The sequence below is a fragment of the Ceratotherium simum genome, chromosome 35 (assembly GCF_057802395.1).
Source record: "Ceratotherium simum simum isolate JZ-2026a chromosome 35, ASM5780239v1, whole genome shotgun sequence".
Lineage (NCBI taxonomy): Eukaryota > Metazoa > Chordata > Mammalia > Perissodactyla > Rhinocerotidae > Ceratotherium > Ceratotherium simum.
The window spans coordinates 26,202,825-26,218,645 of NC_141934.1; the positions used below are offsets into that span (position 1 = coordinate 26,202,825).

Consider the following 15,821-nt stretch of genomic DNA (forward strand, 5'->3'; position numbering starts at 1 on the left):
CACACGCCCCCGGGCAGGGGTGACCTGCAGGGTCTCCTAGAACAAGCCCGCCCTGGCGTCCCTGGGTTAGAGGAAACTTCAGCTCTGCCCTCTGTCAAGGAGTGATGGGCACAGGCCTCTGTGTGTCGGGCGTGGGTGAAAGGGCCAGCTCACCTGTAATCCCAACCCCATTAGGGCCACCATCCTGGGTCCTACAGACACAGGCCCCCACCCGCCCGCCCGCCCGCCCGCACAGGCAGGCCCGGCAGGAATAGGACCCGCCTCCTTGCCCCTCACCGGGCAGAAGGTCAGCCAGGACCCCAACCACAGCCTGCCCCTGGCTCTGCCCAAGGGGCGGCCAAGGGTCCCATACTCAGAGCCCAACTCGGGGTGCTGCCACAGGGGTGCCACCTGCTCACCCCGCACAGGGACGGGGCAAGACACACCCATCGAAATGGGGTCTCCGCCCCATTCTGGTCCATCGGGAAATTATCTGGGCATCTCCGACGTGCAGGCACCGTTCCAGACACTGGAGCTACAGCAGTGAACCCGTCAGACAAAGAGCCCTGCCACTCTGAGCTGACACCCAGGGACAGACCTGTCCCAACAGGGGAAGCCCCCAGCCAGGTACCCAACAGGGGACGGACGGACGGACGGACGGACGCACGGACGGATGGATGGTGGGATGGAGGATGGGTGCTGAGATGAATGTGGGATGGATGAAGGAGGCAGGGAGGGAGCGGAGAGGGAGGATGGATGGATGGGTGAGGGACAGACGGAGGGGGGAGAGGGAGGAGTGAGGCATGGAGGGAGGGAGGGAGGGACAGATGAATAGATGGATGGACGGACAGACTGACGGATGTCAACTGTTCCATTTCCCCGAGTTTTTCTGGTCTCACTTTTTTAACCAACCCCATAGCCCAGCGTACCTTCATTCCACTAACATTCCCACATGTCAGCTCCCTGCCAGCCACCAAGGGGCACACATGAGCACCAACACCCCCGTGAACCCCCAAGCCCACACAACTGCTCCCTAAGCCCCAGCCTAGGGAAAACAGCCTCTGGTCCCAAACTCCAGGATCAGAGCAGGGACTCCAGGCCCACCCTCCCCTGGGCACCACTTCCGCTCCTCAAGCCACAGCTGGCACGCCCTCCTCCGGGGGAAGGAGAGAAGGCCAGCCGCCTCCAGCCCCAGACACACCTTCCCTGTGGCCAGCGGGATCCACACTCGGAGCATCACGCTCCACCACGCCGCGCGGTGTGGGCGGGGGTGCCGGGCAACAGCCAGGAAAACAGGCTCCCGTGCGCCCAGAATGTTGCGCAGACCCCGGACCTGCTCCCAGCTGGACAGCTTTCCCGGGACCCGCTTCCCTCTCCCCGTCCAGCTCACCCAGGCCCCAGAGACCAGCTCGGCCTGAGGCGTTAAAAAGAGGGATTTGACAGGAAACTCCAATTCCCAGCTTCTCTTAAAACAAGCCGCTCTCGCCCATCGCTGGTGGGAGGTAAGACAGGGAAGCCTCTGCAGAAAGCAGCTGGCAGGTCCTCACCAAGTTAAACGCAGAGTTCCCACGTGACCCAGCAATTCCACTCCTGGATATAAACCCCAGGAAGTGAAAACAGGTCATAAAACAAAGCAAAACAGAAAGAACAAGAATGTTCACAGCAGCACTATTCACAAGAGCCAAAAAGTGGAAACAGCCCACATGTCCACCAACGGAGGGATGGATAAACAGAATGTGGTCTACCCACGCAGTGGAATATTATTCAGCCATGAAAAGGAACATATGAACCACGAACACATGATGCTGAGTGCAAGATGCCACGTGTGGTCTGACCTCATTTATGTGAAATGTCCGGAAGAGGCGAATCCAGAGTCAGAGAGCAAGCTGGTGGCAGCCGGGGCTGGGGGAGGACGAAGGGGAGCGACTACTTAACGGGCATTGGGTTTCCTCTGGGGTGAGGACTAGACAGTGGGGATGGCGGCACCACACTGTGAATCTACTAACTAACTAACCCAACTAACCGAATCCCAACTAACCGTACACTTCAATATGGTTCAGATGGTAAATTTTACATTATGGGTATTTTACCAGAACAAAATCATTTAGAGGGAAAACCGAGGTCCGTGTCCCCACACAGGCATGACTGGCTGGAGGCGGCAGGGGCTGCCCACGCGGATGGGCACACCTTCTCCTGTTCGCCACATGCCCTCCCCGTCAGCTACCTTCATTTATATCCGCAGCCCGGCAGACAGGACTCAGTGGCAGAGGGCTCGGTTCCCCTGGGTTGATGGAGCCTTCACCTCCACCATCCCCTCCCGGGAACCCTCCCCGACCGCCACTCACCAACCTGGGTTCTCACGATCCTGTCTTCCTGCCCCTCCCGTGGGCCCAACCCCATGGGCCCAACCCCGCGTACCACCACCGTCTGTTCACCCGCTGTCTCCCCACCAGACTGAGCCCAGGGCCGGCAGTTCGAGCCCCACCCGCGATCAAGTGCCCAGTAGGAGCCCCGGCGGAGTCATGGCCCCGCGGTCACTGAGGAGAGGGGGTGCCCTCCAGCGGACCACCCTAATCCCAGAGACGCGCCCTCTCGACCCCGCACGCTGCCGTCCCACAGGGCTCCCATGTGTGGAAAGTGGCCGACTGCGTTCAAACCCCAACTCTGCCACTTACGTAGCTGTGTGACCTTGGGCACAGTACCAACCTCTCTGGGCTTCACTTGTTCTATCTGTAAAACTTTCTTCATAGGGCCGGTGGGAAGATTCATCAGGAAAGATCTACAGAAAGCCGGACGCCCACAGAAGAGTTCCTGAAACAAGGGCAATGTTACCACCCTACGCTGCTCGAGATACTGAGGGGAAAGGCAAGTCAACAATGACGACGATGATGCGAATGACGGGCGGTTACCATCACCGTCCCCACTCTGCAGACGAGCAAACCAAGGCTGGGGAAGTGAGCTGACCGAATGGCAGAGCGAGTCCCTAACGAGGAGGCTGTACAGGACGGGGGACCCACTCTGCAGACAAAGCAGAGAGCGCTTCCTGGGGGGAGCTCACCTCTCAACAGCCTCTTGTTACAGATGGGGAAACTGAGGCCAAAGAGGGGCAGCACCGTGAGCAAGGTCACTCGCGGGCTGGTGCTGCCTGGCCAGATTTGGCTCTGCTCAGCCAGACCCCTCAGCGCCCCGTGGGAGCCCCCATTCTCGAGCCCACGTGGTCCGGGCATCTGGGGAGGCAGAATGAGTGGCCTGACCTGAGCCCACCCCAGACTTTTCAGGGGAACCAACATCCGGGGGCCGTGGGGAGAAGGGCTCAGGTCCACGGGACAACCAGGGCCCAGGACAGAACAGTCACTGCAGCCTGTCTGGAAGGTCACAGATGAGAGACCCCGAATGCCACGCACGTCCTACACCAACCTTCCAGGGAAACCAGAGGCCAGGTGCCCCCCTCTCACCTCCCCAGACAGGATCCCCAGCCACCGGAGAGCCTCCACCGCCCCCCCCTGGATTCCGCCTCCTGCCTCCCGGGTTCCTCATACCCCCCCATCATCTGCAGGCCACATTTACCACCTCCCAGGTCCCTCTCCAAACCAGATTATCCCCATTCAGCAGATCAGGAAACTGAGGCTCAGAGAGGCAAACTCTCTTGCCGGAGGTCACACAGCCAGAAGGCAGCCAGGCTCGACTGCCATCCCCAAAACCGGCCCAGGCCCCGCGCCCTGCGCCCGGTGCCCCCGCTGGGAGGCAGGCTGGTGGGAGCTGCGAGGAGGCCGTTTCTGTTTCCAATTTAGTTGGTGCATTTGTGTCCGCCGGGCCGCGGCCAGCTCGGCCGCCCGGCCCCACTCCCCGCCAGGCGGGATCTGCTGGAAATCACTTCCTCCTCGACTCCTGGTTTTCCCCTTTTGATTTTAAAGGAAGAGAGAGACCGCAGCCGTGACAAGCCCTCCCGCACGGGTCACAGGCTCTGCACGAGGACGCCGGCCGCCGCGCCCTCCGCCTGGGCAGCTCACACGCAGCACGCTGGACTGTCCCCGGCCGTCCCCCTCAGGTCCCGCGCCCGGGCCCGCGCTGTCCCTCAGCGCCGCTCCTCCAGCCGGCCTTCCCCACGGCACCTCATCTCCAGGAGGCCGGGGCCCAGAGAAGAGGAGGGCGTCTGCGCAGTGGCGGGACGCGGGCACCAGCCAGGGGACCTGACCAAACACGTCCCCCCACCCCGCGGCTGGGATCGGGCGAGGCCGCCTGGGGAGGGGCGCAGGGCCCAGCCGGGTGGGGGCTCCGCACCGCCCGCCCCCCGTGAGCGCTCAAGGTGGGCACCGGGACCCCGTCCCTAACCCGGGAGCCCGGATCCTAAGGCAGGAGTGGCCTGGGGTCCCGGCCCGACCACTCTGCTGTCGGGACGGGAACGAACCGACAACCAAGGGGTCGACGGGCCATGGAACGCAGCTCTCGGCATTCGTTGAAGAAGCCCAACGCCCAGGGACAAACACTGTGTGACTCCACTCGGATGAAGCGCCCAGAGTGGTCAGAGTCACAGCGACAGAGCAGGGGTGGGGAGTTAGTGGTTAATGTGCCGAGTTTCTGTTTTGCAAGATGAGAAAGTTCTGGCGATGGTGGGGACGGTTGCACAACAACGTGAATACACTTAACACCACCGACTGTGCACTTCAAGATGTGTCACATGATAAATGTTACGTGTATTACACAATTTAAAATTAAAAATAAATAAATAAAACCACACACCTCCTCCAGGGAGGCCTCCAGGCTTGTGTTGCTCTGTGGTGGCTCCCACTGCCAGGGCTGCCCGGAGGGCACTGCTGAGGGTCCCGCACGCAGCGGCCCCACATACCCAACACCAAGTGAAACAGGCAAGGCCTCGTCTCCAGCCAAGTCACCTCATGACCTGCCGGCTGCTTCCCACCCAGGCGGCCCCAGGAGGTGATCAAAAGGCCTGGACTCGGGAGGGGCTGACCCGAAACTCTCCACCCCTCCAGAGGAGCCCCTGGAGCAGCCGTCCCAGGCCAGGCCCAGAGCCACCCTCGCCCGCAGGTCTGCAGTCCCCGCCCTCACTCGCTGGGCCCAAGGAGAGGGGGCCACCCTGAGGAGGTGACGGCGGTGGCCCCCGGGTTCCCACTGACTCCCCGGCTCCAACATCTGGCCAACGTGTCCACAGCTGTGCAGCGGCCGGAAACGCCTGCTCCGCCCCTCCCCGCACGCGGGGCCCTCGAGGACAGCCTTCTGAGGAATTCGCGGGGTCGCCCCGAGCATTTCAGGGCAGACCTCTGGGGGACGTCCGCCACATGTGAAGGAGGATGATGCTCCAGCTGCTAAGAATAGCCCCGCCAGCAGAGCCGCAGGGCCGGAGCCCACCCGCTCACCACGGCCCTCCCTCCCCCACCCCAACACACCGCCAGCCTGGACCCCGAGGGGCCGTCTCCCACACGCCCCGCTGGGAGGCCCCCGCTGCCCCCAGACGCCCAGGCCGAGGGGGAAAGGACCCACTTGACCAGCTCCATCCCATCCCCCACGGGGACACCCGGCCCACGCCATCACCCCGAGGGCGCTCGTGGGCCAGTAAGCGTCTGAAGAGGAGCAGGGAGGGGGAGCCACGAGGACCCCCAGCCCCTGCAGCCGGGAGTGCCCGACGCTGGGCACATGCTCACACACCCAGGAGTGGCCAGCGTCCCCCGGGACTGGATTTCCAGTTTGTGGAGGGAGCGAGACTAACAAGGCTCCGGGGGGGCGTCCCAGGCCGGAAGCGGGGGGGAAAAGAGAAGGGAGGGCCGGGGACGCCACGACCCGCTGGACACATCTAGGCCAGGCCGGAACCGTGACGAGCAGGGGCCGGGAGGGGAGCCGTGAGAAGGACACAGGAGGCGTGGCCGCCATGTGGCTCCCGACACGGGGACACAGCCCAGGGGATCCACAGCTTCCAATCCTTTCAGGCAAAGAAAGGCTTATTTTGAGACATCTCTCAATTCACAATTTTTATTAAAAAAAAAAGACTATAAGTCCAGCCCAATAAATCAATCTGACATCTAAATACAGCCCACGGGCTGCCAGGACGTGACCTGTGGCTTCTGACATGTGGTCAGCTGGAAGCCACAAGAGAGGGCTCAGCAAGCCTGGGGGAGCCTGGCGGGGATGGCGAGAGACAGGGCGGGCTTGTCCTCGACGGGGGCAAAGGCTTGGACGGGCACCTCAGAGGCCCCCAATTACAGCAGCAGTGGGAGACGCTGGGCCCACTTACCCAGTGAATCATCGGTGACACCCCCCCAACAGGACAGACACTGGCTGTGACAGAGGGGGCCGGGCAGGGACCCCGACCCGGCTGGTCTCTGACACATGGAGCGAGCCGGCTGTGGCCAACAGCTGTTGTCTTTGCCTGCCCAGCACCCACTCCTTGCAAACCACACCCCACTGGCCCTCAGGCTACCACCCTCCTGCACCCTCAGTCCTGGACTCCAGGGGAGGCGAGCCCTCCTCCCAGCTACAGCTGCCAGCGATGGATTTGGGGAGGGGCTTAACTCTCAGCTGAGCTGATGAAGTTCACTCCCATGACTTTTGCTGGAATATGGGGAAAAACAGGCTTACCTTCCCCAGGGGCCGCTGAGCTGTGATGGTTACTCTGGGGCGACCAGGTACTAGACATGGGGAACACCTCGTCACCTGAGCCCCTGGATCCAACTGTGCCTGAAGCTTGCCCTGAGTCTTTTGTGCTAAATGCAGGAGGAACAAGGTGTCTGCCAATTGCATCCAAGAGCCCTAAGATAGCAACCCCCTTAAAACCCAAATTCTAAGCCCCATGGATCTCCCTGGACTCAGATCTCCTCCCCTCTCTGGTCCTCTCACCTGTGCAGGTGACAACACGTGCAAAGCCAGCCAGAAGGAGGCGAAGGAAATGAGATGGGAGCCCGGAACAGACTCAAGCGAGGAAGACGGGGCCGGAGAGAAGCCTGGGACAGGCCTGCCCTGTCTCTCACCCTGGAGGAGAAGTGAGGACTCCTGGCCTGGTCCCGAGCTGTCCGTGGCTCTAAGTGGGGACACAGCAGGCAGCAGCTTTGCAGATGAACCCTGTCCCTCCCGGCCGACTCAGATCTGGGTCACTCCTCGGCGGCAGGCACACCCACCCACGGCCGCCCCCAGCTGTAAGCGGGGCCTCGGGCCTCGGTTTCTGGAGGAACACCCTGAGCTCTCTCTCCCCCTCTCTCTCAGGAGGAGCATCCGCTCCCAGATCACGGGACCAACCCCGCTGATAAACGCGGGCCAGACCGGCCCGAGCAGGGCCCAGCTGCCCCAGCCAGGCCAGAAGAAAGGGGCATTGTCCACGGCCAGGAGGCTGTACAGGTGTATCCGCACGCTGCCCCACGGGCACACCCGGGCCTCGCCCCTGCTGGGGCCTCAGTTTCCTGGGCTGTAAAATGGGCAGCTGCTCCCGGCCTAGAGGGCGGCCAAGGCTTGAACAGGGGCAGGTGGCGACCCAAACCCTCGACCCCGTAGATGCGGACTTCCCCACCGGCCCCTTCTCCTCCTGACCTCCACGTGGCCACGTGCTTATGGCAGCCCCCACTTCACAGATGGGGAGACTGAGGCTCTAGGGGCGAAGCAGCCGGTCCAATGTCCCACAGGCAGGAAGGGGGCAGTGGAAAGATTAGTAAACACTCCGTCGGCTCCCGGGTCCTGCTCGGTCACTATAACAGACCCGAGGGGAGCACCTCCTGCTCCTCAGCACATCCGGTCGCCAGCACAGTGCTCACCAGCATCAGCTCACGTAATCGTCACAACATCCCTGGGAGGCAAGACCGAGGCACAGAGAGGCTAAGTAACCTTCCCAAGGTCACGCAGCAGGCCTGCAGCAGAGCCTGCATGCAAACGCAGGGCAGCCTTCTCCAGCGCCCCCACTTACCCGCTGTGTCCCGGGACCCGGAGGCCAGCACCCGGCCTCCCTGCTCAGACTGGGGGGACCCTTGTCGCCCCCATCAGGCTGGAGTCAGGGCCTCGTGGGCCTCCTCCCCGTGTCACTGCCCACGGGTCCAGGCCAAGTCCTGCCATCCGGAGGCGCCCACAGGCCACCGCAGACGGGCACGACCATCTCCACGTCCACCCGGCCAGCCCCCAGAGCTCACTGCAAACGGCCCACCCCGGGCCCCAGATGGAGAAGGCAGCCGCATCCTCGCCCCGCCCGGCCCCGGCTCTGCTACCTCCCTCATCAGGATCCGGTTCCCAAAGTCCTCGCTGCCTCACTTCCATGTCCCCACGACCCCAAACGGGAGGTCCACGGAGGCAGGAGCCACATCTGTCCTGACCAAGGCTGAGTCCCAGCACACCGCACACAACAGGCACTCAATAAATGCTGGTTGAATCCATGAACACGCTCAGAGCGGAATCGCAGACCCTGAGCCGAAGCCCAAAGACCACTCTATAAACAGAGAAACTGAGGCCGCGAGTGTAGACGGGGTCTACTTAAAGCCAGACCTCAGGGCATCATCTATACCGGGCCACCATGTTCCAGAAACCGATCCACGGCTACACTGTCCACTCCACCACAGCTCTCAGCATGGCCCAGGGCTCAGACTCCTCCCTCCTGGGGGCTGCAAGGCCAGCCCACCCGTCAGCCACGGCTGGGACTCTGCAGGCCACCACCACCACTGAGGGGCTGTGTGGCCTTCTCCAGGCAGCCCACCCTCTCTGGGCCTTGGTGTCTCCATGTGTCCAGGACACCTGGCAGAAGAGGCAGTTTGCTGGGGGACGGCTGCCACCGGGTGCTGGGTAAGCAGCCAGGCGGGTGGGGAGTGGGCATTCAGGGCTGGGGGAGCGGCCCCTTGCCTTCCGGGTCACATCGCCCTTAGCAGGGACCCCGAGGCGTAGAGCCGGCAGCAGGGACCGGGGGTTCCGGCATCTGTGGACTTGAGTCCAGGGCGAGGGAGGCAGTTCTGGCCCACCGGGACAGGGCTCCCGCGCCACCGGGCATCAAGGGGGCTCCCGGCCCCAGACCACCTCCCTCGTCCTGGGCCCTCCCGCGCCGGGTGGGGAAAACACAGCCCCAACCGTCCCCTGTCCCCGAGGAGAGCTCTCCGACCTCCAGAGACAGGCTCGCAGGCTGCAGTCGTCGGTTAGGGCCGCGTGACAAAGGACCACAACCCAGGGGGCTTAAAACAAGAGAAACTGACTCTCCCAGGGCCCTGGGGCCAGAGGCCCGGCAGCAGGGCCCGCAGGCCTGCGCCCCCCGCAGGCTCTGGGGAGGGTCCTTCCCGCTGCCGCCAGCCGGGGGCGCTCCAGCGGCCCTCCGCCTGTGGCCGAGTCCGAGTCCCCGCAGTCTCCGCCTCCGGCGTCACCCGGCTGTCCCCTCCGCGTGCCCTCTCCTCTTCTTCTCTAGTGAGGACAGCGGTCCCGGGGTTCAGCGCCTCCCGGGTAATCAGGATGCCCCCCTCTCACCCCAGACACAGCGCAGAGACCTTTCTTCCACAGGAGGCCCCGCTCCAGGGCCCGGGCGCTAACACGTGCGCACGTCTCCCGGCGGCCCCCGTCTGTCCTGACACCGCTCACCTACCAGGACCCGCGCCCTGCCCGGCCGGGGGCCAGGCTCCCGCGGGATCCCCACGAGCAGAGGAGGAAACTGAGGCAGAGAGAGGGAAGCCACACGCCCGGGCGGGAACCCCACCATCTCTGCGCAGCCCCGCACGGCAGCCCTGGCACAGCGGCCTTCCTCCCGCCTACGGGAAGCGAGGGGCTCTCCCCCACACCCCGGAGCGGGCAGCCGGCCAGGACTCAGCCCGCTTCCCAGGCCAAGAGGAGGCTCCAAGTGGTTCGGCGTGGGGGGCCCACAAGGCAGCTCCAAGTCAGTCTCTCCCATAGCAGATGGCAGCAAACCCCCCGAAGGGTGGGGAAGGGGCGTCCGCCATGGTCATCGCCACCCCCTATTTACTGCCCGCCCTGGCTCAGCCCACCCGCTGCCCATTAGCCTCGACCCGCGCAGAAAGGGCCCATTGTGACATCACAGGCCGGGAATGATGTTATTACCCGGGAGGGAGGCTGGCCTGGGACAAAGGGCCCATTGTCATGCAGATGCACGCCTGGGGGCAGGGGCGGCTCCTGCCTTCCAGCTTCCGAGCCACACGGAGAAACCAGCTCCCGGCCTTCCAGAAGAGTCCCGGCGTCTCAGGGCCTCAGACCTGGACCCAACAGGGCTCTCAGACTAGGAAAAGGGCCCCTTCCCAGGTCTGAGCCAGATTCCCAGAAAACAGTGCCTGCCACTAGAACTCGGGTTCACATCCCGCCTCGTCCACAGCTGCGCCACCGTCCTCTGCGACAGCGGCGGCACAAGGGCCTCCTGAGGAGGAAGCGGGCAATCTGCTTAGGGTGTGCGTCCTCCTGGACACAGAAACATCCGCACAGGAAACGCCACTTACCTATTAACACGGCGTGCCTGCCGCTGTGTGTCTTTGGGCAAGCTGCTTACCCTCTCTGGGCCTCGTCTGGAGATGGTGATTCAGGGCCCAGTACACAGCATGGTTAGCAGGACTCGATAAACTAAAGTGTGCAGAATGCGTGACCCTCAACACAGCAGCTGATGCTGTTGGCACTCCTCCCCCACAACCCAGCGCCCACAGGCCCCCACCTTCCTTGCTCAGGAGCCCCCCCTCTCTGACTTTACCCAGGAGGTGCCGACTCTCTGGGGGTGCTTGGTGGGTTCCTAAGGGGCACTCTTGAGCAAAGACACAAGAACTGCTTTTCAAGGGACCCTGGTCTTCCAGGAACGCCCCCAGCGCATTCCCGACCCCCGCTGCAGAGCTCCCGGGTGGAGGCGGTGAGCGCCCCGTGCACTCCAGCTCCCGGGCCTAGGTCCCCAGCCAGAGCCACGGCAGGGGCGACGGCCCAGGTCCACAGCCCGGGGGGACACTGAGGCAGGCACCATGGTTTGCTGGGCACCGACTAAATGCCCGGTGCTGGGGACACAGGGGTGCCCCAGATGAACACAATCCTGGTGGATGGGGTGGGGGACACAGCTGATGGACACATGATAGACCCCAAGTGGGGAGAGCGGCAAAGGGACACAGAGCGACGACGGGGAGGCCAGGGCCTCTCTCAGGAGGCGACACTTGAGCAGAGGCCTAAAAGAGGGGAGCGGGGAAGACCCCAGAGAAGGGTGTTCCAGGACAAGGACACGGCGAGTACAAAGGTCCTGAGCCAGGACCATGACTGGCGCTTCCAAGAAACAGCCCAGAGGCTCGTGAGGCTGGAGCGCCCCGCCCCGGCCCTGCCCCAGCCCCTCTGGGCAGCCCGGCAAAGCCAGAACCGAGACCCCAAGCCATGACCGACTGCCCGGCCCCAGACGAGCCTCCACGAGGCCAGCATGGTGGTGGAAACCCTCTCAGCAGCTCGACCCACCTGGCCCTGCAGGACTCACCTGTCCCCCAGCCTGGAATGCCCTGGAACCCTCCAGAATCCTCAGGCATAAATCCAGCCCTGCCTGGACCTCCCGGGAGGCCCGAGGGCCCAGGCTCAGTTACCAGCCGGCTGTGAGGGAGACGACCACCTGCAGGCCGGCCCTCGGGAGCCCCTGGGGAAGTTTCCACCCCAGATCGGCCGTGGCTGGACAGAAATGCTTCAGTGCCAGGCGGGGACAACCCAGCTCACTCTAGGGAGAGCTAGTTACACCCCGAAGATTTCTCACCACTGTCGGAGGTGGGAAAGGGCCTGAGGGAAAGCAGTCCCTACTGCAGGGAACAGCAGGAAAGGAAAAAATGCAGCCCAGAGGACAGAGCAGGGAGGAAAAAGTGCTCAGACAGGAAGCAAGTTCAGCCATCACAGAAGTGACCCCACAGACACAACTGAGACCCAGTCCCACTTTGGGGGCTGCACACAGAGGCCTCAGAGGAGGAGGCCGAGAGGTGGTGGGCTCTGGGTGGGCCCAGGAAGTGAGAGAAGGGGCCCAGAGGTCGAGGCTGCCCGGCTCTGGCAGGTCATGAGCCCAGCCTCCTGTCCTGACCTCCTGGCCGGGCCTTCAGTGAGGCGAGGAGAAGGGACTGAGGCTCAGAGAGGACAAGCAACCTCCCCAGGGTCACCAGCCAAAGAACCACCATGTCAAGAATGAGAACACCACCAGCAACAGCCCCTGCACGTAGCACTTAACACCTTCAGTGCCAGCACCCTGCTAAGCACTGAGCAGTATCACCTCAGTTAACCCTCACGCGAGCCCTGAGGTACCAAACACTGTCCCCACCTCCCAGAGGAGGAGACCGAGGCTGGGCGGGTTATGCCGTCTGCTCTCATCACATAGCTACCAAGGGGCAGACGTGGACTCGACCCCAGGACAGCCCGGCCCCGAGCCACTGCTCTTCTTCCGTTCAACTTTTTACTTGAGATCACTGTAGAGTCACGTGCAGTCGTAAGAATCCAGCCAGACCCGTGTCCCCTGGGCCAGCGTCCCCAACGGTCCCATCCTCACAGCCCCGTAACTCAGTACCACTAGTGTGAGCAGAAGACGGACACGGACACCGTCACCCCTGCTCAGCTCTCACCTGGTTACACGCCCTCACGTGTGGGTGGGTGTGTGTGGGGGATATGAGTGGGTGTGAGAGTGTGTGTGTGTGGGGGGGTGTGTGTGGGGGATGAGTGGGTGTGAGAGTGTGAGTGTGTATGTGGGGGGGGTGTGTACGTGTGAGTGGGTTGTACATGTGAGTGGGCGTGGGTGTGTACGTGTGTGTGGGTGAGGGTGTACGTGTGTGGGTGTGTACTGTGAGTGGGTGTGGTGGGTGTGCGTGGGGTGGGTATGAGTGGGTGTGTATGGGTGAGTGGGGTATACATGTGAGTGTGGGTGTGGGTGTGTACGTGTGTGAGTGGGTGTGTGTGGGTGTGTACAGGTGAGTTGGGGGGGCATACGTGTATGGGGGTGGGTGTGTACATGTGTGTGAGTGTGTTCAGCTCTAGGCATCATCGTCTCAGTGCAGATTCCTGTGGCCACCACAGTCGAGGCCGGCACGGACAGTCGCACCACCAGGGCCCCTGTGTGATCTCTGGTCTGCACCACACACACGACGGGTTTCTCAGCGGCTGGGGGACCGAGCTGAGACTGTCAGGGCAGGGCAGGGGTGGCCACGACAGCTCTGCCGCCGACCCCGGTGGGCACCAAGGGCTTGGGGGCAGTGAGGGGGCATTCATGGGGCCCCCTGCTGCAGAGGCCTTTCCCAAGGTCCCCAGGAGAGGCCTGAGGACAACGGGGCAGCAGGCAGCTGGCGTGGGCAGCCAGGACACTGGGGGAACTCCTCACTGGCTCCTCTTGGCCCAAGAGGAGGGGCCCGGAGCCAGCCACCGGCCCCGCATCCGGTGTCACTTACAACTCAGGACCGCTGCCACCCTGGGCAGGAGAGCCGGCCCCGGCCGCCCGGCCCCCAGGCCACACTGGGCACTGTCAGGGCAGAACAGGCGTGCACGGGGGCAGCCCGGGATCCTAGCCCAGGCCCAAGTGCAGACAGAGCCTGGGGAAGGACCCCCCACTCCCGACATCCGGGCGAGTTTCCATGTTTTTAACACGAGACGGCTCTCGATAGGGAAGAAAATAAAAACAGACGGAGAACAAGAGGACACTCAACATGCCGTCTACACGGCGGAGCTCCCACCCACCAAGCCCCCCAGTGTGGGGCCCCCGTGACCGCTCACACCGTATGGACAAGAGACCTGAGACTCTGAGCTTCCACGTTCTGACCAAGGTCACACCGCCCCTGGGAGTCAGGCAGGGACCATTTATCAGCCCCTGAAGCCACACAACCTATGGGAGTTCATTTGCCAGACGAGAAAACCGAGGCTCAGAGCCGTGAAGCGACTTGTCCAAGGTCACACAGCCGGGATAAACCCAGGCAGCCTGGCCCCAGAGTGAAGCAGGAGGCTGCAGCTCTCCCTCACCTCATCCCCACGGCTGCGTGGCCTTCATTACTGCCCCATTCTACAGACGGGGAAACTGAGGCTCGCACAGGCGGGAGGCCACGCAGCGTAAAGAGGGATGGAACCAGGATTCAAACCCGGGTCCATGCAAACGAGCGACACCATCTGGGAACGCAGCCTCCCTGGCCGGGGCTCGAGACCCCCAGCCGCCCGCCGCCCCCCAGCCGTCCCGCCGCACCCGGCCCTCAGGACAAACCGCTCCCTCATCCCCTCTGCCTGCAACTGAAGGCTCCTTGTGAGCTCGGCAAGCCCGTCCAACTTTCCAGTGTTTATCCCGGTCCTCGCTGCCAGGTCCCCGGGCAAGCCCGGGCCGGTGGCACTGCTTTCAAACCAGACACGGGCCCCCGGCCAAGTGCCACCGCCGTGGGAGCGGGCGCCGGGCCGCCAAGCGCCGCCTGCACCTGGTCCCCCGTCCCACGCCCGCCCAGGAGCCCCTAAACCCCGCGCCCCAGGCCCAGCCCCAGGGGCCGACCCCGAGGAACAAACTAGGACCTGGATCCCGGCCCTGCCCGCTCTCCCGCCAGGATGCCCATGCTGGCCGTGCTCTGGAGGAACAGCCCGTCCCACCCCACGGGCCACCCGGCGGAGAGCGGCCAGGAGGCACTGTCCCCCTGCCGCCGCCCTCCAGCCTTTCCTGGGAGCTCAGCAACTCGGACTAACAAGCCCGGTGACCACTGTCCCGAGTGTGGGCAGCACCACCTCCCCACCACTGCCCGGTGTCCACGTGGCCCGGCCAGGGACCCGCACGGCACACACCGGGGGCTCCCTCGGACCAGCCCATCGGCCCCCCAGCACATGTCGGGGGGAGCCAAGTCCCCTCCGGTCTTCGCCCACCCTCCCGGGGCGGGCGACCAGGCCGCCCGGCGTCTCCCTGCCCGCCGCGCCCGGAAACTTCTCTCACCCGAGCACATGACCAGCCCGCACTCACGTCAGCTCCCGACACAACTGCGAGTGAGCCTCCCAGAAAAAAGACAGAAAGAGAAAGAAAAGTACAACGTGCCAGCAAGTGGGTCAGCGGAGTCCGCAGGCGCAGATCGTGCTGCCGGCTTCCAGAAGGCACAGCGGGTCCACCAGCCAAGCCATCCCTCCTCCGGGCGACACCGCGGAGGGCGGCCCAGCCGCCTTCCCGCGAGACTACGGCCCCCACCCGGCGGGAGGCCCCAGGGGCCCTGCACCCAGGCCACCCGGACCCGGGCCTGATGCCCCCGAGACGGGCGGCCGGGCCCACCAGGGACACCCGCGGGCGCCCCCCCACCACGGCGACAAGGCCGTCGGGCCCGCGCTCCCTGCGCCCCCCCACCCCGGCCCATAAACACGGAGAATTACATAAGTCCACTCCTCCGGCTGCCGAGCCAAAAGTACGCTCCTCTCCCAGCCCGGCAGCAGGGAATAATTCCCCATCGCCATGGCAACCCTGGCGCGCCGCCAGCCGCCACTCGGAGCTCAAACACTGGGAGGCCTTTTTATAGCGCCGAGAGAACCTCTCCTCCGGCGGGCGGCGGGCTCCGGGCCGCGCCCCTCCCTAGCCCGCCTCCTCCCAGCCCACCGGGCACCGCAGCCGCCCCCCGGGCCTTCCTGGCCCCCGGGCCACGCGGCCTTTAAAATACCTCTGCCCTCTACTCTCAGGAAGAGCAAACATGACCCCTCGCATGGGTGTCTGAACAAGGGTCACCTCCCTGACAGGCCAGAGGGTGAAAAAGACACACACACACACACACACACACACACACACGCACACGCACTGGCCAAAACGGACGGTCTGGTGGTCAGCCAGGGGTCTGACCCCTGAGTGCAACAAACTGTGACTCAGGGACAAGTGTGAGCCTCTCCGGGTGTCGACGTCCCCCCCACGGCGGGCGGCTCTGCTCGGCTCCCGCAGGGACCCCCCGCACTGATGAGAGGGG

The 15,821-nt window shown here is 64.0% G+C and overlaps 1 protein-coding gene across 19 annotated transcripts in view; it reads right to left on the reverse strand.

The window, feature by feature from the left end:
* NCOR2 (nuclear receptor corepressor 2) overlaps positions 1-15,821 on the reverse strand; it is a 216,405-nt gene that overhangs the window by 156,408 nt on the left and 44,176 nt on the right. The gene's annotated exons all lie outside the window — the stretch shown is intronic.